This window comes from Xenopus tropicalis, chromosome 6 (genome assembly GCF_000004195.4).
Source record: "Xenopus tropicalis strain Nigerian chromosome 6, UCB_Xtro_10.0, whole genome shotgun sequence".
In the NCBI taxonomy this organism is placed as follows: domain Eukaryota; kingdom Metazoa; phylum Chordata; class Amphibia; order Anura; family Pipidae; genus Xenopus; species Xenopus tropicalis.
The window spans coordinates 108,841,041-108,864,468 of NC_030682.2; the positions used below are offsets into that span (position 1 = coordinate 108,841,041).

Consider the following 23,428-nt stretch of genomic DNA (forward strand, 5'->3'; position numbering starts at 1 on the left):
TTGGCACTACAGTCCTGTGTCTTAGAGTCGTGTGTCTCCGCTGTATGGGAGAGCAGGTACACTATAAACTGGCATGTGTCCACCCAGGGCCAGGACAGACTGGAAAGTAACACTCCCCAATGGGAACTTCTCTGATCCACAATCACACTCAGAAATAGGGTTGATAGTTTGATTTGCAAGATTTTTTTTCCTATTAATAACTTTAGCATTAAAGGAGAAGGAAAGACTAATGAAGCTATGAAGAGTTAATCTCAAGCTGCAGGCATACATTCAGTTGTCTCAATAGTGCCCTTAAGTCTCCCCATATTTCTCCTGTTCAGAAGATCTGAAGCCAAACAAGAAAAAACGCTTAGCTGGGTAGAGAAGATTCCCATAATGCAACGCTCCTGCACAGACACTACCACCAGGACTGTAGGCGGCACATGCGCACAAGCAGGAGCGCTCCCCCTAGCGTCTGGTTGCTATGGCGACCACCGCCCTTATAAAAAGTGGATGCAGCGGCAGCTGGGGCCATAACAAGAGGACGCAGCCGGCAGGCAGGTGGTGGGGGGGGAGAGGCGAGGGTAGCGGAGCGGGGGTGGTGGTGACAACGAGTTGGTGTGTGAGTTGGACGAGTTGGTGTGTGAGCTGGGGTGGGGGGAGACACAGAAGGATGCAGCTGCTGGGGGGGAGACACAGAAGGACGCAGGGGGAGCGGGGGGCCGCAGGGAGGATGCTGGAGGATGTTGGGGACACATGCACAGTAGAGACAGTAAGGGAAAGGGAGTGGGCATCCCTTGTTAAAGATGGCGGCGCCGTTCACTGAAACAAGTATGCAGAATGTAGTAGGTGCATCTCTGGCAAGCCAGAAATATAGCGTTTTTACACAGCAATAGTAGTACTATTTAATAGTGTGCTTAATAGATTTTGACTTTCCTTGTCCTTTAAGCACCATTTACCGGCAACCCTAGACACTGTACATTTAAATAACTTGCAATTGGTATACAGTCAGGAACTTCTACAACTCTTAGAAACCCTAAGAGATCCTGAAAGTTATAGTTTAAGGGTCAACTGCAGAGTAGAAATGTCAGCCTCCCTCATGACAGTACAAAGTAGTAATGCAATCTCATAGCAGAGCAGGAAGCAGGTTGTAATGTAGACAGGTTGGGACTGAAAGTTTAGAACAGCAGCAAAGCAGAGTAGAATAAGGAGCTTCTTTCTACATCAGTCCTATTGCATGCTGAGTAATGTAGTTTTACATTAACCTTGGCTGTAGACTAATTGTTAAATACAACCTACAACCCCAACATGCGTTGAGGGAACCATGCTAGATACACTAGGGAAAAAGTTGGCTTGTTTTCAAAGTACAAACCTACCAAGGTCCAAAAAGTAGCCCAAAGCTGTACCTTGGCTGGTTTGTACTTTGGAAACCTGCCCAAGCTTTGACTTAGTAGCCCAATTTGGCAGGACAACCCGGTAACCTTGCACCTCCTCTGCAGGCCTTCCTTCCTTTAGCTCACAGGGGTTGGACTCCTCCCACTTCACAGAACAACACAGAGAGAGACAGCTATTCACAGCCTCCATATAAGTGTATAAATTGAGCATAGAGATTACAAACAAAAATGCAAGCAATAACTGATACCAGAGGTATTTCTATGTATATTTATAACAGTGAGCTGCCATAATAAAAAAAGGCAAATGGAAATAGTGAGAGACTTCAATAAAACAACTATCCCAGGGTCTGAATGATCAAGAAAAATAGGAAAAATTTTGATTTATGAAGCAATAACTGAGCAAATATTTCTCTGCATCCTTGTATCATAACAACAGTTATTAGAAGCATTGTTGCTTTCTCCATACATAACTAGTTATTATAATGTCCCTTACAGTGACAGACAAAATTTCATCTGGTTGCTTCCAGCTGATGGGAGGGATATGGAATTATCTCCCCCCAAAACACACACAGTGCAATGTCTGCATGTAATTCTTCATTCTGGCCTAATGGCACATAGGTGGATATTTAGTCATCTTTACAACAAATCTTTAGCCTTATGGTAAGAAATATCTTTGTTTTATATCTACACCCACTTTACTTATATCCATCTCCCTTCACCTGACTGGATCCTTACCCCTCTGAGGAAAATAAGCACTTCTGTTCAGACACCTGAAGAATGAACTGCCACAGAATTTTTTACCTAAAGTTAATGTTGGGGCACATGGGATATGTTTAGCAGCGTAGGCCATTAGCACTTTGAATATCTAGCAGTGTTGTCCATGGGTTGGCATTAATTTGCTGGCAGTTACATTACCTTTTGTTATAATTGTGAAAAGAAATGTAAAGGATGGAGACAACATAAAACAGAAAAGTATTTTTAACATAATGTATTGTGGACCTCAAAGACCTCATTTATATTAAAACAAATCTTAATGCAATTAAGCTGAATTATTGTCAAAAATAAGATTATCTGATCACTAATTGTTAAGCCTGTTTAAAAATCAACAGAAAATCATACATGTGAAGCCTTTTTGGTTGGCAGGACCAGCATTTGCCAGTCTGGATGTACATGGATTGAACTGGGTTCTTGACTTCTGCAGTGTGGTGAGACAGGATTGACATGAAGGCAAGAAATTTTGTGAGGAACCAATTTATAAGTCTTTATTGAAGAAATGAATATATAATAAGCAATAGCAGCAACCACTGACCCTCTTAGATCGAATGATGTGAACCTGTGAAGCTCACTCTCTTTGTGAGTGTGGGAAGGTGCCAGCTCTGTACAGGTTAATTCACAAAGCAATTCTCTTCATGGGTCTAACTGGGCTTCTACAAGCCTCTAACAGTGATCCAAGCTGTGCACAATTTTTTATCAACATCCAAGCACATACTGCGCAGAAGTGAGGAACGCAGCGTCACTCACAGCAAACACAATGATTTGCTATTCTAGCATGGCACTTTTCAATGCATAGACACCCACAAAATCATTTCAATTTTTGTCTCACCCTAAATGTGACTGTAAAGACTTTCTTCCTTGAGTTTTTTATTAGGAATTTTCACTCCATAGTTCCCAATCACAGACTGCTTTGGTAGGATACTCTGCTGTAATTGTACTCCTAGGCTGAGGCATATTCAAGAGAAATGACTGGGCATGTGAACTCTGCAAGAGACAGGATGGCGAGTGACTGAGTATTCCTATATTTCATCATGCTTTCTTGGATGGGGTCATGTAGAGACCAAGTCTAAACTTTCATGAGAAAGAAATTCAAGGCTCCGAAGGAAACAGGGTCAGTCATTTGTTGTCCTGCATATGAATGCTAGAGAAGCAATGTAATTAGACGTGTAATTCCTTACTCGCTGGCCTGTTCTTTGTCATAAATGTTGTTTCACGTGAAGTCGACTGTAGTGTCCACAATGCTGTAATGCCAGGTTGAACGGAATATGCTGTTAAACTAATGTACACACTTTAAGGAGAAGCGTAATGCAGTCAGATAAAAATCCCATGCATTATGAAGAAGTTTATATACCACACCTTAATATACTCTTTATTGTAACAAAATAGCATTAGGCACTAGACACTGACACTGTGCAAATAATGCACAACCTTTACTAACTTAATCCTAGGGATGTCTTTGAAGCTGACCCGGTTGATTTGGTAACTGCTTTCTGCTCTCATGGGAGAATGGAGAAGGTTTCACACACCTTGTGCCACAAAATATCCATTTCCTTCCCTACATGGAGAGTCAAAAGGAACTGCAGTACAAAGGTGGACATTACTGATGCACGGTCCCGACTATGGGCCTGATTCACTAAAGGGCGATAAAACGTGCGCTATTTTTATTGTGCGCTAAAATTTTTACCGCGGCTTAATTTTGGCGATTTTTCGCACGATTCACTATAAACATACTCGCGCTTTTTACGTGCGATATTGCATGCGTTATTTAACTCGCGAAAAGACTATTTCAATGCGGTATTTGCCGGTACATGCGCTAAATACGCGAATAATCGCCGCATATGAATGGTAGCATATAAATGGTATCATATAAATAGTAGATGCTTATAAATAGTAGCCACTAGTGATGAGCAAATGTGTTCTGGTTATCTTTAGTGAAAAATTAGCAAATCTTTCGAAAGATCCACGAAACGGCAAAAATGTCGTGCGGGCAAAAAAATTGTTGCTGTGACTATTATTTTTTGACACTTGTATCAATTTTTGGATGTGCGGTGAATTTTTGCGTGGCAAATTTTTTCATGCGTTTTGCCATTGGCAGATTGTTTTGAGAAACGCATGAAAAAATCCGCCGCGAAAAAAATTCAACGCACGTCCAAAAATTCGCTGCGAATCCATGCCTGGCAAAACATTTCATCACTTGTAGCCAAATAGAAATAGTCGCGCAAATGAACACACACCATGTTAGCCATACACGCCAATACTTGCTGCAAACTGGCGGCTGCGTCACTCTAGGGGAAACACAGACTTGAATAAATAACACTGTAAGTCCATATTTTATTGCAAAAAATCATTTACTGTACTTTTGTATAATTTTTCGCCTGCCTGTAGTAGGTGTTAATTTTCGCATAGCCGAATGCGGTATTTAGCGCGCAAAAGTTATAGTGAATCATGCGATCATATTCTTTTCAGCGCGGAAATTAACGCAAAACGGTTAAACTAGTGCGAGAAATACCGCATGCGAAAATGGCGATTTTTCGCACGCGATAATACTATGGTGAATCGCGCGCAAATTATTTTGCGTTTTTTAACGCGAAAAAGCGTGCGATAATTTTTATCGCCCTTTAGTGAATCAGGCCCTATGTCTTCATTATAAAATGAAGTTTTGCTTTTGTAATTCGAATGTTTTAGCCCAAATGTTTAACAAATCTGTCTGTGAATACGATTGAAATTAGTCAAAACACGCAAAATGTTTTCTTGTTATTCTGACCTTGCTGACCCTGTCCAATATGGGAATGTGACCAGGGAATGTGCTTTCAACATTATCCTATTTTTTATATCTGAGGGAGATTTGGACAGGTCAGTAGGACTTGCATGATATTCTACAATCATCCAATTTCTTTCTTAATTAAGTGTAGTGTAGCAGAGCTTATTGGCAGTGGCATAACTTGGGGACCACAGGACCTGGCACAAATCAAACCCTCTTACTGTCGGGCTTCTTTGAAGCATGCACAGCAGGGCTGCCATCAGAAATCATGGGGTCCCTCACAACAAAGTTTTCTGGGCCCCTCCCTCCCTCCTCCCACGCCCTTCCCCCAATGGCCCCTCCCCCCGTGACCCCTCCCATCAGTACAAAGGACACACAGACATTGGTAGCCAGGGCCCCCTAAAATATTGGTAGCCAGGGCCCCCCTAAAAAACATTGGTAGCCAGGGGTTACGTTTTGCATTAGTGCCAACCCAGGGCCCCTTAAAACATTGCTGGTCCTACCCCAGTGTCCTCATACTATGGCCCACTCCCCACTGCTTCCTGCTCACCCACTGCTTCCTCCCGCTCCCCCCTACATCCTCCAGCTCCCCCCCAGCACCCTCCAGCTTTCCTCCACAGCATCCTCCAGCTCCCCCCCAGCATCCTCCCCAACATCCTTCAGCTCACCCCCAGCATCATCCAGCTCTCCCCCAGCATCCTCCCCAACATCCTCCAGCTCCCCCCCAGCATCCTCCAGCTCCACCCCCCGTTTCCTCCAGCTCCCCCCAGCATTCTCCAGCTCCACTCCCCAGCATCCTCCAGCTCCCCTCAGCATCCTTCCCAACACCCTCCAGCATCCTTCCCAACATCCTCCAGCTCACCCCAGCGTCCTACCCCTAGCTTCCCCCCCCCCAGAAACCTACAGCTCCATCATCCAGCGACCTCCTGCTTCCGCCAGCTTACTCCGTCCTTCGGCTGCTTCTGTCCCCCGGCTCCCCGCTGCATCCACACACTTTTATATGGTTGCGACCCGTGTGCACTGACACCACGCGCACACACAGGGCCCAACCAATGAGGGCCTGCAATTTTTTAAAGGGGGCCCAAGCTTAAAAACTCTATCATGGCCGGGCCCCCTTTAAAGAGCGAGGATCGTCCGGGCCTGTCCCCCCTGTGCCCCCCTGATGGCGGCCCTGATGCACAGTAACATACCCGCTGCTCCCCTGGTAGTTATACCACTGCTTGTTGGAAGATTTACCCATTATGATCTACTTGTAGTTATGAGGAGTGTATATAAATACGGTCACTACACGTAGAGTGCTTATTTATTAAAGTGCAGTGTGAAAAATGCAATTTCAGATGCAATTTGCCATTTTTTTACCCACAATGCAGCATTTCCCATGAGTAAATGAGGGAAAGTTGCTCATTTGCAGGAGATGTTTCAAAACGCGGGGTCAGTATTGCATTGTTTCCAGTGACTGCGTGTAATTCTTCAGGCACAAGTCTATTGATGCAGCCCACAGTGGGATACGTAAAATAACCCCAGTAGCCCCAGGCTTCCACTGTGTCAATAGGCATACTTGTGCACAATTCAGAGTGTAAGGCAGACAGATGCGCTAGGTTTGAGAGCAACTATAGGGGAGTGCAAGCGGCATACATTTACACAATAAATGGCTCCAATAGCTTGCAATGACTGTGTCCATTTAAGTGGGTCATAAATGAGCCATTTTATTTCCTAATTCTATACAAATCATAACCATAATCATTTTCCCCTGTCTTGTTTTATTTCAGTGTTTTCTACGTCAAGGGCACATTAACCACTAGCACAGATCAAGCACATTGTGATTACCTCACCCTTTCCCAAGTTAAAGTCAAAAGGACATTGCCTTTGGCATTAAGAAGTTGGTTGTCACAAACTGACACTGCAATACAAATCATTACAAAACGGCATCAGCTGACTGTAATGCTTTATCAAGATAGCCTTCGGTCCATTTCAGTTTCCTACATGCTACATAAGGTAAATGTGTGATACTTATTGAGTCATAAGTTAATGTCTACATAATCAAACTGAGTCACACCTGACACTAAGGACAGCATGAAGCTGGCCACCTTATACAATTCCTATGTAAACTAAATGGTTGCCACTGGCAGCAAAATTAGATTGTGTTTAGTTGGACCAAATTGTATTGGTGTGATGTGTTATTTGTTAGGTTAAATATTTGGACGTGCACAGAGAACTGGATACTTCTGTTCTCCATAATATTTACTGTTCATCAGTACCACATTAATGGGCCAACAGAATATCAACCAAGAATAGATCTATCTGCCTGCAAGGTTCTGAGTGTTACAGTTAAACAAACAACAGTTGGAACATCACATTCCTAATGTACAAACTCTAGATGTCTCACAATTTTTAGCACAGTTCAGTGATTTTTTTTTGTCACACTTAATGAACCCTTTTTTTCCTATTATGATTATTTATATAGCACCATTGTCTACCACAGTGCTTTACAGAGTAAAAGGATACAAATACAAGACATAACAGTTTACATATACAGACAAACATTTCACCAGAATCAATTCACAGTTGCAATTGCGTATTGCTAGTAGACAATATGGGGAGAGCTTACACTACAAAGCATTCTCAGTTTAAAGGGAAACTGTCATAATTTTTATGGTATACTTTTTATTCTATTCTTTATATCTAAATTACACTGTTTACATAGCAAATAATTCACTCTACCATTTAAATTCTTGTTCTTGAACCAACAGATGTATTATTGTTATATGTATTGTATGTATTATTAGTTTTAATATTGGTGTGTAGGCAGCCATACATCCTGAGAAGGAGCCAGCGCTACACATTAGAACTGCTTTCAGGTAACCTATTTTTTCTCTTACTCCCATGTAACTGGAGGAGTCCCAAGCGGACTTAGATTTCTTACTATTGAGTGCTATTCTGATATCTACTGGGACCTGCTATCTTGCTACCTTCCCATTGTTCTGCTGATCGGCTGCTGGGAGGGGGGTGATATCACTCCTGATATCACTGATATCACTTGCAGCTCAGCAGTAAAGTGTGAGTGATGTTTATTAGAGCACAGGTCTCATAGTTGTTGGACCCTGGAAAATGAAAAATATGGCTAGCCCCATGTGAAACTTCAAAATTAAATAGAAAAAAATCCATTTGTGTTTTTGATAAATGAATTTCAATGTAGGATTCTGCTGCAGAAGCTCTATTAACTGATGCATTTTGAAAAAAACATGTTTCCCATGACAGTATTCCTTTAAATATGTTTGAAAATGGTGAATATAGATAATGTGAATTCGACCTTTGTTTTATTTGCAACAAAAGTAAAGAGGAAGAATTTTAATGTAAAGGGGTAAGGACATTAATGCCTTAATTACATTGCAAGCTTTTTTTTGTCACAGACGTTGGATCTTTAGAAAGACTTCCCCCCCCCAAGTTATCTTCAGACCATAGAACCACTTCTGGGGATGAGGACCCCTAAGTCACTTACAACAAGTTAGTTGACTTCGTTTGCACTTTACCTTTGAATTACTTTTTTTCAATTATAATGATAATATAAAGGGCTTTTTGGGAAGTTTCTACAATTAGAAACCACAATTTAAAGAACTTTTTAGACTCTTTTCCATGTATTTGTGGTCAAGATACCGTACGGGTTAACATGCAAAGTAAGTAGTAAAAGATAAAGTTGTGTTGGGCTTGTTTTGTGGCTGAAATGTGACCTCCTTTCCGTCATGTGAAACATCGGGCACAATTAAAGACCGTTCATTGCTCAAAGTGATTCATATGGCCAAGCACAACATATTAGCAGCCAGAAATTTGAATCAGATATTTAATCTTTCAAGCATGTAAGTGAGATTTCATGTTGACAATGGCTCCCTGCCAGCTTAATCACAGAGAAGAAAGATTGCAAGCAGCGTCCTTGAGACTGATGCAAGCCCTCAGAAAACGAACTAGGTGAAATTTGCATGAAGGTCATAGTATAGTAGTAAAGTGTTTTGTATTCTTCATTTATTGAAACCTTGCAAATAATGACATTTTTCTGTCTTCGACTTGGATCAAAAACATAAAAATGCTTGGGGACTTATTACACTAAAATAAAATATCCAAAAAATACAAGCAAAGTACCTGTGGTGGATTTTTGCTACCCCTGCTAAAATGTCACATGAGGCAAACTTTTTATGGCTAATATGGCACTGCATAGCAGTGTCGGGCAAACTGGCCTGTGTGATGTTAACTTTAGACCTAACAGTAGAAAAGTCAGAATAGAGAGCATGCTGTTGTTTTTACAGAAAGCAAGGCTACTGCTTAGTTATGTCAACCCCCTATTAAGCAAGAAAATGCATATACTTTATATAAATGTTAAAGGAAATATAAAACTTACAGCCTCTTACTTTAGCTAAACCTTACATGTCAGATTTTTGCACAGGTTAGCAATAAAAGGACTGAAAACTGCTGAGCCCAGTACTCATCATAGAACTTTACAGCAAACTGGAATAACAATTTTCCAAATAAATCCAAACACTGTCCGGTATGCCATCATCTTCTAATTTTATGAGCCAATGAGTTAAAGAAAGTTATGTGGAATAAGAGCTACATCTTGAGTCAGTGATACTATTGCCTGTTATAAAATGTAATGTTTACTGCAATGTATTACTTAGTATTGCCTTCAGTGCAGTCTAATTCACTGCTGTACTTCCAACTGCAGTATAATGTCCAACTGAAAATGTGCATGCTGACTGTGGTTATCCAGGTGAGTTTTAGGGCTCTGGCACACGGGGAGATTAGTCGCCCGCGACAAAACTCCCTGTTTGCGGGCGACTAATCTCCCCGAGTTGCCATCACCTGCCATCCCACCGGCGAAAATGTAAGTCGCCTGTGGGATGGCACACGCGGCGGCGCGATTTCGGCAAATCGCCAAAGTTTCCTCGCAAGGCTTTTTATAGCCCTAAACATGCCCTAAGGGCTGTGACAGACAAGGGAGATTTGTCGTGTTGCGACTAATCTCCCCGCCTGTCACGGCCCTAAGGCACCAAAGGTTTCCTTGTATGATATGATCCTGCTTTTGAACATGTGGCTTGTTGGATAATCAGCCACAATCATGAAAAAAACCTGAATCGATATATCTATTTGCACTTCAAACTTCAAAACTGTTACTAAATGCCTAAGTGATTTTTTTTTTGTAAATAAGCTATTTCATAGACATTGGTAAGGGGGGAAGGCAATTATGTAGCTTTCATGACCATACAATGAAAGAGCTGCTTGTTTTGGATCATAATTTCTGCTGCAAAGGACTGCATCAATGCACATATCCAGTCCTCGATGCAAGGGGAAAAATCAATCCTGCCCTATCGACATCCAATTTTCAGGCAGATATTGGTGACGTATGCCCATCAGATGGCCACATACATGGCCAATAAGCTGCCTTAAACATGGTGGTGTGTGCTTTACCCCAGCAAATTACTAGCAAGTCACTTTCAAGATTAAAGCTCATAACAGTTAATTATTAGTCATCTGTTTACAAATACATATCTAATGGGCTGCTATATAAATAATAGATTTTGCACTTTTATTATTACTCTCCTAATGGATAGTGTAACAGGATAAGGGACAACACTTAGGGGCACATTCATGAAAACAGAAGTTCGAATCCCGAATGGGACAAATTCGGATTGGATACGAAAATTTCTGATGATCACAAATATCACTAAAATGCTTACGAAAAAATCATATTAGTCACAATAATATCGTATTGCCGATCCGAAAGTCACGAAATTTTCGTACCGAACGATTGTAAACAGCGGGAAAACCTTTCCGATTTTTTCGCGCAAGCATACAAAAAAGACGTGTAGGCGTCGAAAAATTCGCCGAAAATACGCTCGGAGCATTCATGTCTTAATAAATCTGCTCCTTAAGATCCCCACATTAACTCTTTCAGACATGGGAAATTCTTTTTATAACTTTGCTAAATCTTGTATGTAGGCTCTTCTTAAAAGGATGATATTAATAATGGATACACCTGTTATACCCTAGTGCTTGTCCCACTGTTTCCATATAATATCCCTGTTAATCTGGGAATCCCGGTTCGCAGGTCAGACTGTTGCTAACGATGACTTGTGTTTAAAAAATCCATAATGTTAGTTACTGTATGTTACTGCCCACTGAAATGTAAATGGGCCGATAAAGTGGATGTTTGATCATTGCAATAAAAAGATTTATTATCTCTAAAATGTCACTTTGGAGATAAACCTAACAATTATGTAGAAATATTTCTCATATTCCTTCTCTTTCCTGTTTAACAAAGAATGTAAAGTAGAACAAGCTAAGCAATTAGTACATCTTTATTATACCTTTATGAGCAAATATTAGGCAATTAAAGGTTATATGACTATTAATCTATTACTAAGTAAGGTTTCATTCTCCTCTATTGATAGTAACAGTAATAATATATGACATAGTATATGACATATATTCATCTTGCCAGTACAGACAGGGATCACTTAACTAGTAAGTACCATAGGTGGTGAGAGACAACATACAGAAATGTTCTGCATCGTTTCAGCAAGATTGCCAGCTCATTAGATGACATACTTAATAAATGACACAATACAATTTTAGTGGGAAAATCACCCTGCATAAGTCCCTCCTGTACTGTTTGAATTGTGCACTGAATAGATAAAGTTCCAAGGTCCTGAAATTGCTTTCTTAGTTTATTTTTAGGTTTAGCTAACCTCTTAAATGCTCCAGCTGACTGCTCCTTGTACGAGTGGCACCACTATACTGCAGAAAGTTGAGGTCGAGCAAATCCTAAGATCTATCAGTGCTTGGGTTTTTTTTTAGATGAAATATTTCATACCTGTAGGTAAGCATAGACAAAGCACTTGTATACACAAGCTATGCAAGGGTATAGAAAAACCTGAAAGGTAGAATCAGTATGAGATACAGGTATGGGACCCGTTATCCAGAATGCTCAGGACCTGGGGTTTTCCAGATAAGGGATCTTTCCGTAATTTGGATCTCGATAACTTTGGGCTGCTAAAAATCATTTATATATTGAAAAAAACCAATAGGTGTGTTTGCCTTCCATAAGGATTAATGATATCTTAGTTTGGATCAAATACAAGGTACTGTTTTAGAATTACAGAGAAAAAGGAAACCATTTTTAAAAATTACAATTATTTTCTTATAATGGAGTCTATGGGAGATGGCCTTTCTGTAATTCAGAACTTTCTGGATAACGGGTTTCCTGATAAGGGATCCCATACCTGTACTGCCAGAGGTGCTACCTGCAGTGAAAGACCCATGGCAGAGAGTAAATTGAGCTACAATGGAAGTACATTATGCTCCTAACACTAACAGCCAGATTTCCTATTAAATAGGGGTATTCTAAAATTCTAAAAGTAATGTGCCACCTGTGGGAATCTGACACACTTCCAGCTGCTAACCAGTGGTTTGTGAGCAACATGTTGTTCCCCAACCCCTTGGATGTTGCTCCCAGTGGCCTTAAAGCTGCTGCCCATTTTTGAATTCCTGTATTGGAGGCAAGTTTTGGTTGCATAAAAACCAGTTGCACTGCCAAACAGAGCCTCATTTAGGCTGCCAGCCCACATAGGAGCTACCAAATAACCAATCACAGCCCTTATTTGGCACCCTCATGAACATTTTTCATGCTTGTGTTGCTCCCCAACTCTTTTTAAATTTGAGTGTGGCACACGGGTAAAAAAGGTTGGGGATCCCTGCTCTAGGCAGTGCACTAAGAGGCACAAAAGACATGTTGTCTTCTGTGACACTCTAACATTTGAATAGCACACTGCCTCTCCATACACCAACTGCACTCCTTCCCCACCCTATGTCTATTATATGCCCTCCTGCTCTGAAACTGAAAGAGATGAATTCTCTTTTTTTAAAAAAATGCCAAGTTCGGAACATTTAGTTTTCTCTAACCAAGAAAGCAAAACATTAAAACATTTATAGCACCCAAATGCAGACCTGTCAACCCCCCCCCCTATTTTTTTAGGGGTTACACTAATCTTGCCTCCCTTCTGTCACAATGCCTCATTCTCCGGATTTTCTGGCTCCTCCAACAAAAACCAGGTGTGCACATGCGCAGAGGCATTAATTGGCAGCAGCATAGTGATGTGTGCACGCACAATGGCCAATTAACAGCTTTAAGTGACTCTTTGTGCATGTGCAGTGACATCACTGCCGGGTGACATCACTTCCAATTTCAAAAATACGGGGTGGCGCACTATGCATGCCGCATTTACCTCAGGCAAGTGTAGATGCATTTTAGCTCTGCACTCAACAGCACCCAGATGCATACCAGGAACATTAACCCTTATTTTAGTACGATTACAATTATTATATAGTTATATATTCTTTTATAAAATGTTAATAAGGAACCATGGGGTACACCTCTGCCTTACAAATGAGTTCTACATTCTCTACTTCTTCTAAATGGGCCAAGTGGTTTCTCCCTTTCCTATCATGTATATACAGAACCTTGCAACCATAAATAAGAGATGTTATTTTTTTATTATCTCATCTCTTGTTCAAAAAAGCCAAGATCTTCCACAAAGAACAGTCACCCAAACTTGGCACCAGCGCGTATGAGAAAGTCTTCAAACAAAAACAAATGTGTTTTTTAAACTGAGGCTGTGCTAGCAAGAGTTTTACACTAGCATTAGTCATCTCCCATGTCTGAACCTGAAACCTCTGCATCGGCCCAGCTGCAGGCACATGGAGCAGATTTCAGCACTGAAATGCATACTCACGCTTTATGTGTTTATCTATAGGCTGAGAATCAGCCGTGTTTGACAGGGCCCTCTTTGGTCAGTAATTACATGTAATCTGTATATTGATGGACATGCATTTATATTGTACAGTGTGGTAGAATATTTTGGTTCTTTATAAATATATAGTAATAATAATATTTTTACACTGCTGTGGTTTTTGATGACTGATTCCATTAGAGTAGGATGTTATTTGTTCTTTTCTATTGTATCAAGGCATACATACAGTTAAAACTGAGAGCACGTTATTAAAAAATGGGATAAATAATTCTTTACTAGAGGTTTTTATAGTCTCCATTGTTAGTTTCTATTGCCATAAGCATATGAATTGATAGAGACAAGGATTCAAGTGATCTGCAAGGGATTTGATTTAGCAGTGTTGTACTTGGTCTCTTACTGTAAACCTTTTTTATGCACAAGTAATTTAGAAAGACTGTTGTTTTTCTAGTATAAGGTAATATGAATGTTGCACTTATAACATGACATATTAATATATCTGTGGTTCCACTTCAGTTTCAATCTATTCATAGATAAAAAGAAGTGTCCATAAACACCAATATTGCAGCACAGCACCTTGTATGTCAGAGTCAATCTACATGCTGACATCCTGTTTAACACCATAAATATAAATGTTATTGCACAATTATGTTGCACATTAAGGAATTGTACTTATTTTAGTACTCAGCAGTAATCAGTATTTTCTCTATAACACAAAATGGTTTGTAGTTTTTATGTAGTTGCTGTTTAGTAATGTTATAGGATAATAATCATCTTTCGAATGCTACCATCTTACTGTCATTAATAAAAACCCGGTTCCTCGGGACCTTTGCATTCCGTTTAAAGGTGTTTTCAAACAACAATTCTGTGGGGACTGACAGACACAGCTTTTGGGCTCCTTTTAAGTTTTAAACAGATCAGTTTTTTAACCATTGTTATAGAAGAAATAGGTTCATGGATGATGTTCCATGGAATTAACAGTGGTGTTTACACTGATAAAATGGTGTTCTGTTGGTAAAAAATGTGGCAGCCTTTAAAAAATAGAACTCTGTGTTCTATTTTCTAAAGATAGCAACTATTTTTTTGATAAATCTAAAGCGCTGAGATAAATCAGGCTAGCTATAACTCAGAAACAAAATGCAATGGGTCAGGTGGTTCCCCCTAGTGGTACACTATATTAACAAAGGATGTGTCTGTTTAACATCTCTTTTCAAATCAAGGTTAATATGGGGTTGGTCCTCCCATTGCTGGGATCAGGGTCGGACTGGGGGGGTGAAGAGCCCACTGGGGCTCCCGCCCAGGGACCCTGCAGGTACCCCCTGCCCCCGCAGGGGCCCCCACCCAACGTCTTCCCCCGAGCGTGTGTAAATTTAACGCATCACGGGAGGAGCAGTCGGGCAGCGGGAGCACCGGCAAGGGTCGGGTCTGAGCCGCCGGGGACCACTAGAGCCGGGGCCCACCGGGATTTTTCCCAATGTCCAAGTGGCCCATTCCCACCCTGGCTGGTATAACAGGCTCTACTCATCTGGGAAAGCTTTCCACTAGATTTTTGGAACATTGTTGGTGGGATTTACTTCATTGTGCATTCATTATGTTGGGCCCTGATGCTGGGTACTTTTATGGGGTTATGGTATAAAAGGCACTAAGTTAACCCATAGCAGTAACCTATAGCAAACAATCAGCAGGTAGAATTTACTGGTCGCCTCTTTGTAAGCAAACATCTTATTGGTTGCTATGGGTTACTGCTCCTGGGCAAACATAGTGCCTTTTATTACATGAGGGTGCAGTTAGTGGTTCACCATTTTAGTATGTTATAGAATGGCCAGTTCTTAGCAACCTTTCAACCTGTCTTTGTTTTTTATTTCTTATAGTTTTTGAATGATTTGCCTTTTTCTTCTGACTCTTTCCAGCTCTTTCCACTGAACACAGCAGCCTAAAATGATTGCTTTGTAAAAGCTACAATTTAAGTGGTATAACTACTTTTTATTACTCATCTTTCTATTCAGCCCACTCTTATTCACATTCATATTCCAGCCTCTCTTTTAAACCACTGCCTGGTTGCTTGGGTAATTTGAACCCTAGCAACCAGATACCTGCAGAAATTCCAAACTGGGGTGCTGCTAAACAAAAAGCTGACTAATTAAAAAAACCACAACAAAAAGTGAAGAACCATAGTAAAAGTTAAAGTAAAGTAAAAATAGTAAATAGTTCTTATTACAGTAGAAGCACTGCAGTTACTTTGAAAAACTTGACTAATACTGAGACCCTTATTTTCAGACCTTATTTTCCACTACCCTCACTATCTAGTTTGACCTCTAATGAGAGGGTTTTCTTTTATTTTTTGCCTTAGAATATGAAAAGCTTTCCTAAAATTTGGAGAAAAATATCCTTTCTCCTAATAGACCCCTACCCTGTAACCCACATTACAGATCTTCAGTGCTCTGCACAGAGAAATATTTCTGCCAAGTTAGTTCAGAAAGGAGATAAATATAAAAAGAAATCACAGAGGCAGAAGACAAAGACTTAAGAGAAGCCAGCCTTGTCAGCCAATAAATGCATGCAATTATCTAAATACAGGTATGGGATCCCTTATCTGGAAACCCGTTATCCAGAAGGTTCCGAATTACAGAAAGCCCATCTCTCATAGACTCCATTATAAGCAACTAATTCTAATTTTTAAAAATGATTCCCTATTTCTCTGTAATTATAAAACAGTACCTTGTACTTGATTCTAACTAAGGTATAATTAATCCTTATTAGAGACAAAACAAGCCTATTGGGTGTATTCAATATTTAAATGATTTTTAACAGACTTAAGGTATGGAGATCCAAATTACGGAAAGATCCCATATCCGGAAAACCCCAGGTCCCGAGCATTCTGGATAACAGGTCCCATACCTGTACTGTATATATGTGTGGAAATTCTTAAAGCAAAATGCAAACCAACTCTTGAATAAAGAGTCTTACATCTTAGATATATTGTGCTCTTAATGAAAATGAATTACTTACATGCTTGCTTGGCGATTACTAAAAAATATTAATGATTGTGATAGAAATGTGGACATTCCATTTAATCAGGCTTATAGCAGACAGCTCTAACATATGCGTGAAGTCAGGTTAGGGCAATAGTGCCACAAATAGGTAGTTTGTGCTGCTGTGGCCCTGAGCACACCAGCGCTCTATTCAGGAGGTGCAGACTGCAGCAAGGCCCTGCCGCAACCACTTCCTATACAGTAAGGACAGGGCTCAGCTGCACCTCCTGTTGCTGCGCTCTCGGCTATTTGCGCCCCCTAAGCACTCTAGCTCCTGAGCCCTGGGGATCTGTAAATGACCCCTTCTCTGTGGAGCCATATACTTAAATAATCAAGATTGAGTAGGATTTGGCCCCCCAAAACAGATTAACTGCTGCTATTTATTCATATATATATGTTCTGCAACAGAGAGCCTTCTAGTATTATCTTCCCTAGTTAAAAATGTCCCCCTCCTCCTCTGTGTGGAATTGCTCTCAGAAATTGCTTTCTTTGATTCCCCCTGATTCTTTGATTCCTCTTGATACTTTGATTCCCCCGATACAGAAAAAGAACAATTTCATCAAACAAGCAAAAGAGGAAGAAGAGGACAGAAAGCGAGGAGGAGAAGTACATGCCGCCACCTGTTTGCAGTATAAGGGCTGTTGTAATTCCTTCTGTTTACCCAACACACTATTCCCAGCTCTGACAGAAAATGTTTTTATTATTTACAGTCTGCACTTAGCACAGCCATCAAGGTTGATTGTGGGTTTATTGTTGCTGGCCCACCTTCCTACACCAGCAGGTGCCAGGCACTCTGACTTACACTCCCACAGAACATTGACCCTGGAATACGTGAAGAGGCAGTGATGGATTCTGTTTACACCGACTGTGAGCCTGCTCCTCCCTTTCTGTAGAAACATCCCACGGACAATAAAATGCTTGCTGAGAGCCAGAGCCCTATTTCAGGCTTATTCTGCCCTGACTCATTCATGACTGTACACAACTGTACAGGGCAAGGAATAACCTATTCAGTGCCTGGGGGATACACGTTTGTTCCTAACTTAAATGTACAGAATGTACAGAAATGCATTTCCAATCACTTCAGACATATGGGCTTATTTTTCAGAAGTGTTTTACTAATTCAAATAAACTCACATTTTAAAAAAAATTAAAATCCTTGCTTATTAATTAATATGGAAAACTCGTTCCAATAAAACAACAATAAAACAACTTAATTAGGTCGAATTTGTGAGTTTACAAGCTCAAATAAAATTCTAAAAATATGAAACATCTCGAATTCAAAATATGGCTTGACTTTGCCTAGGACAGCTCTCTTCTACATAAACTTATGTATTTAAGATGTCAAGATGTCAAGTCAAAGTTTTACATAAGAGTTTTCTGGTTTTTTGCACTTAATAAATATTAGACATTTGAGTTTTTGAGAGTTTTGGCACTAAAAAAACTTTAAAATATATATATATGTATGTATATATATATTTTTTTTTCTATGTCTCCTTGTGCTGCTCTGTGCTATTTAGTACAAAATACGCCCCAAACTATAGAAATATTAAAAATTAAAATAAATAATAAATTCAGCAAAAGATATTTTTAAAACAAGCCCTATTTAATTGAGATTGCTCAAACAATAGTGTACCTTTAAATGGGTTGTTTACCTTTAAAATAACCTTTAGTATGATGTAGGGCAGTGATCCCCAACCAGTGGCTTGCAAGCAACATGTTGCTCACCACCCTCTAATGGCCTCAAAGTAGGTGCCATTTTTACATTTCTGGCTTGGAGGCAAGTTTTAGAAGCACAGAGACACCATTTTCTCCAAGCAGAGCCTGCTGCAGGCCAGAAGCCCACATGGAGCTACAAAATAGCCAATCACAGCCCTTATTTGACATCCCCAAAGAACATTTCATGCTTTTTGCATCTAAGTGTGGCTCATGAATAAAAAAAAGTTGGGGATCCCTGATGTAGAGAGCGCTATTTTTTTATTTTTTATAATTTGTGTTTTTTGAATTATTTAGCTTTTTGTTCAGCAGCTCTCCAGTTGCAATTTTAGCAGCTAGCTGGTTGCTAGGGTCCAATTTACCCTAGCAATCAGGCAGTGGTTTGAAAGAGAGACAGGAATATGAATAGAGGAGGCCAATAAAACTGTCCCATTACTTTCTGTATGCGCTCCTCATCCCATACATCTCCAATCATGTTATGTATACTAGTTAATCACTTGCAACTCCAATCTTTCTCTGCCAGCTCAGCTCATTTATTGTATCTCCAGTTATTACTGTATCTGGGGGTTTCCCAGGTATTGATTTGTTAAGCCACTGATATCATTGTGGACTAGTTCCAGATGCCCTGATTGGATACTGTCCTTGCATGCAACTCGTGCAAATACCATAAGGCAACTTCTATCTAATTCTCTTTGTATGTTTGACTGATTTCCTAATACAATTCCCATCATTCTATGCATGCTCTGATGATCCCATAGTTTAGCTGATTTCTTCATCTCTTACGTTCTCTGAAAAATTTCTAGCTATTGATTTGGTGATCACACAGCTTATACAAATACCATGAGGCACAGCACAGACCTTTATCAAAATAGCCCTCCGTACCTGCACCAAGCCCCAGCAAGTACTTAGTATGAGTAACTCCAACTGCAAATATGTTTTTTAGTTTATTGGCAATAGCCCAAATGGTGCAAAACACAATAGAAAAGCCACAGATGATGCACCCCCCTGGTGGTAAATTTTGGTATTTGTTTTCCTGTGGTAACTGGAAGAGACAACGCGACAACATGGTAAAGAATTTGGCTGTATGGTACATGATTTTTTTCACTAGTCTGACTCACACAGGCTCAGCCTGTTAATTAACTGCTTCTATTACAAAATCTCAGTGCACACCACACCCTGTATACACTATGAAGAAATACAGGTTGTACACAGGCCATTTAGTAAATAATTAGCTAAGATAATGACTCTTTACAGGCCCATTTACTAATCATCAGAATTTTTTTTCTCGATTCGGATTTTTAGCACTAAAAGTCGCCAAAAAAACAAATCACGATTTTTTGAGATTTACTTTGTGTCTAAATGGCTAAAAACACAAATTCTTCTTTTGTCTAGAAACTTTCGAGTTTTTCAGATTTTTTATGCTGGTTTTTGTGGGACATTTTGAAAAAGTCAAGGTTTTGGAGTTACGACTCGAAAAAATTTACGTTTTTTGCAACTTTTTCTCACACAGACTTTTGCTAATGGATTTCGTTTAGTAAATGTTAGACATTTGAGGGAATGAGTCGAGTTTGAAAATTTAAGAAAAATGAAAACTTATAGAGCTTCAATAAATTTGCCCCTTAGTGTCGCCCAAAGTACTGAGCTGTAATAATTGTCCACCAAAAACATGTACACAATGTTAAATACCAGCTGCTGCTACTGCCCTATGCTTAAATCTGATTGGTCATCTAGCAGGACCACCTACATAACATTAACATGCTATGTACAAAATCAATATATATAAAGGTCTGCCCACCAATCAGGTAGGACAGAACAACTAGACTCCGTGCCTGTGTCTGTTCTCTTGCATGCATTTGCTGCACTGCATTCTGCCCTAACAGCCTGTAGCACTACCTCAGGAAAATGCTTCTTGAGGGGCAGATTTAATAACATTCTGATTTTCGTGGTTTTAGAGGCTTAAACTATGAATAATCTAATTTCCACTAAAACTACGAATATCTAGTCATTTATTAAAAGATCCAAACTGAAAAAGCACAAACAAATTAAAATGCAGAATGAAAACAGAAAAAAACATAAAAACCAAATTTTTTTTGTGGTTTTTACTTTTTGTCTTTTGTAGCTCCTGGGTGTGTTTATTGACTGATTCCTGTGTCCAACCTTTGCCTGATTCTTGACTTTGAAATTTGCTGCCTAAACTGACCCTTTTGCTCACTTTTTGACTACGCCTTTTGGATCCTGATTTGGTACTCGGCTGCTTGCTTGGTTGTGACCTTGTCCTGTTCTCTGTGACTTTGCTGTACTCTCCCTGTTTCTCCTGATACGCTCAGGTTCCTTTGCTTGGCCAGAACTCTTGCCTTTGTTTTCCCACATTAAGGGCAGATTCATCAAAATGTGAATTTAGAGCTTAAAACATAAAAACTCACCCACGTTCTATTCATTCCTATGGGATTTTTATAAGTGTATTTATCAATGGGTGAAAGTGAGTTAACCATTTGATAAATTTGCCCCTAAAAATTCCATTGGAACGAATAGAACATGGGTGAGTTTTTATGTTTTAAGCTCAAAACTCACATTTTGATAAATCTGCCCCTAAGTCCGGGTGGCATCCGACTAGCAGAGGGCTCCTCCCAAAGTGAAAGGAGGCTGTTATAGGCAGAAGTAGGGTTGCCTTGTTTGGTGCTTGTCAACTCCGGGCAGGTAGGCAGAGTGTAACATCACTGGGCGGGTTGCTGACATCATGGGGTGGGGCTCAGACTCAGCTATTGGCCAATTACCACGTCAATCTTGGAGAATCCTGCCCCGTCTTCTAAATTAGGCAAACCGGGCAGGCAGTTTTGACCCAGACAGTCCTACCAAAAATCCAGGCTGTCTGGGACAAAACAAGGCAGATAGCAACCCTAGGCAGAAGAATGAGCTCAGATCAGAATCTTGACATTTGTTCTGGGTTTTGGGATACCATACATGACAGACAGCTTTTTAGGTGGCAAAGTTTAGTATTAGTGTTTTTTACACTTAATAAATTGCAGCAAATTTTATTTTCATGAAAAATGTGAGTTTAAGTGCAAAAAAACCCCTACAAATCGTGAAAAAAATACGAATGTTAATAAATACCACCTTAGTTTTGAGTAAATTTAAGATGCCCCTCAGGTTAGCTTTATCAGTATCATACTGCATATTGGTGCTGTAGGTTACTAGGCCTGGGAGCATATGTATCATGCCACATTTCACCAGAGAGAACATTTGCATTACTTTTCTTACCCTTGGATAAATATGCCCTTAAAAATGATATACTCAATATAGAGGGCTGTGGAGCTCCACTCTGGGGAATTGTATTTTCACACTTTTTTTTGTGGTACAAACTTTTGCAAAAGCTGGAGGCTTACCCCGCATATATTCCAATGGTGTTTTCATGTAGATGTACAAAAGCTGGGGTCCAGAGTTTGATTCTGTCCTGGGCAATATCTGCAAGAAGATGTTATGTTCTAACCATGTCTGTGTGGGTTTCCTCTGGGTTCTCTGGATTCTTCCCACACTCCAAAAACATACAGCTAAGTTAACTGGCTTAATCTAACCTTACTATCTGTGAATGTGATACAGACCTTACATAGTAAGTTACACTAGGGCATGGGCTGATGTGAATGATCACTGGGGCTCAATTTTCATTGAAAGCTATAGCCCAAGGGCTCATCTTAGGGCAGATTTATTAACATTCTAATTTTCATGGTTTTAGAGTTTTTTTTAAACCCCAACTAAACTCATTTCGACTAAAACCATGTCATGGTTTTATTAAAAGTCATTTATTAAAAGATCTAAATTAAAAAAAGCACAAACAAAATATTTTTTCTTTCAGGTTTTCGTAGTTTTGTTGCATAATAATTCCCCCCAAAAAATCACAATACATTTATTTTGGCACAATAAATATGAATCGTGGAAAAAAATCAATCATTAGTAAATGCCCCCTATGATGTAACGATTCTATTGTTTGCTTATGTGTCTGAAATGTGTGATAACATGCCGTCGTGCTACAAAAGACAGCATTATTTCCTTTTTAAAAAGAATATATGTGCTCATATGAACAGCAAAGCTTTCATTCAATGTACTTTAAACATATTGTATATACAAATTTGTGTGGCAAGACAGCGATATTGAATAGCATCACACAGAAAATTGTGTAGAATATAACAGGAAACAGAGAGAAGCTTCAATCAGGTGTGTTTGTAAGAACATACCCTCTAGGTGGCAGGTTTGGATCACAAAACAATAATGATTTCTATGGAAAATAGGTTTGTACCAAAGTGAGTTAAAGTCCTTATAATCCATCTTTAGTTCTTTTTAGCAAAGGATGAGTCTTTAATCTGCTTGCAATTAGGCACCATAATGGTACTCTGCGGATGTTAAATGCGGACAATTGGAAGTTGGGAATTACAAGAGGCCTATTTGTAACCATCCTTACCCTGCCCTGGAATTACTGACAGCCTGGACAAGGCAGTAGTTCCAGGGTCCCTGCAGTGGGTTGTGTTAGTTGCAATAGATTTGTGACACCACGCTCATTAGCAAACTGGAAGTCACACAATCTCCGAATAATAGCAAAGAAGAAAAATAGAAAAAAAGACAGCATTGTGGGAAAAATACATGTCGACTTGTGTCCAAAAATTGCACTTTGCCCACTGCAGTGCAATTATATAAGACCTTTTGACAGTGTGTGATAAATGGTGTTCAACTATTGCGGTATTCTGTGGCCACTGATAGCAGTTTGTAACAGGAAGGAAATATTTTTATGCTCCTCTAAATTTTAGAAAGATAACTTGATTCACAAGCAAAACTGCACAATGTTTAGGGCCAGAATTTGTCCCTCTACACCAGGGGGCTCAAACTCAATTTACCTGGGGGCCGCAGGAGGCAAAGTCAGGATGAGGCTGGGCCGCATAAGGGATTTCACAAAAAATTGGCTTTCAAGGGATAATGCAAGGCACGGCGGGC

At 39.9% G+C, this 23,428-nt stretch overlaps 1 long non-coding RNA gene across 1 annotated transcript; it reads left to right on the plus strand.

The window, feature by feature from the left end:
* The first annotated feature begins 777 nt into the window (after nucleotides 1–777).
* LOC116411726 lies at nucleotides 778–17,867 on the plus strand. Its single transcript, XR_004223316.1, has 4 exons — nucleotides 778–3,258; nucleotides 6,678–6,903; nucleotides 15,614–15,673; nucleotides 17,279–17,867. It is a non-coding gene; the product is annotated as an uncharacterized LOC116411726 (long non-coding RNA).
* The last annotated feature ends 5,561 nt before the right edge of the window (nucleotides 17,868–23,428 follow it).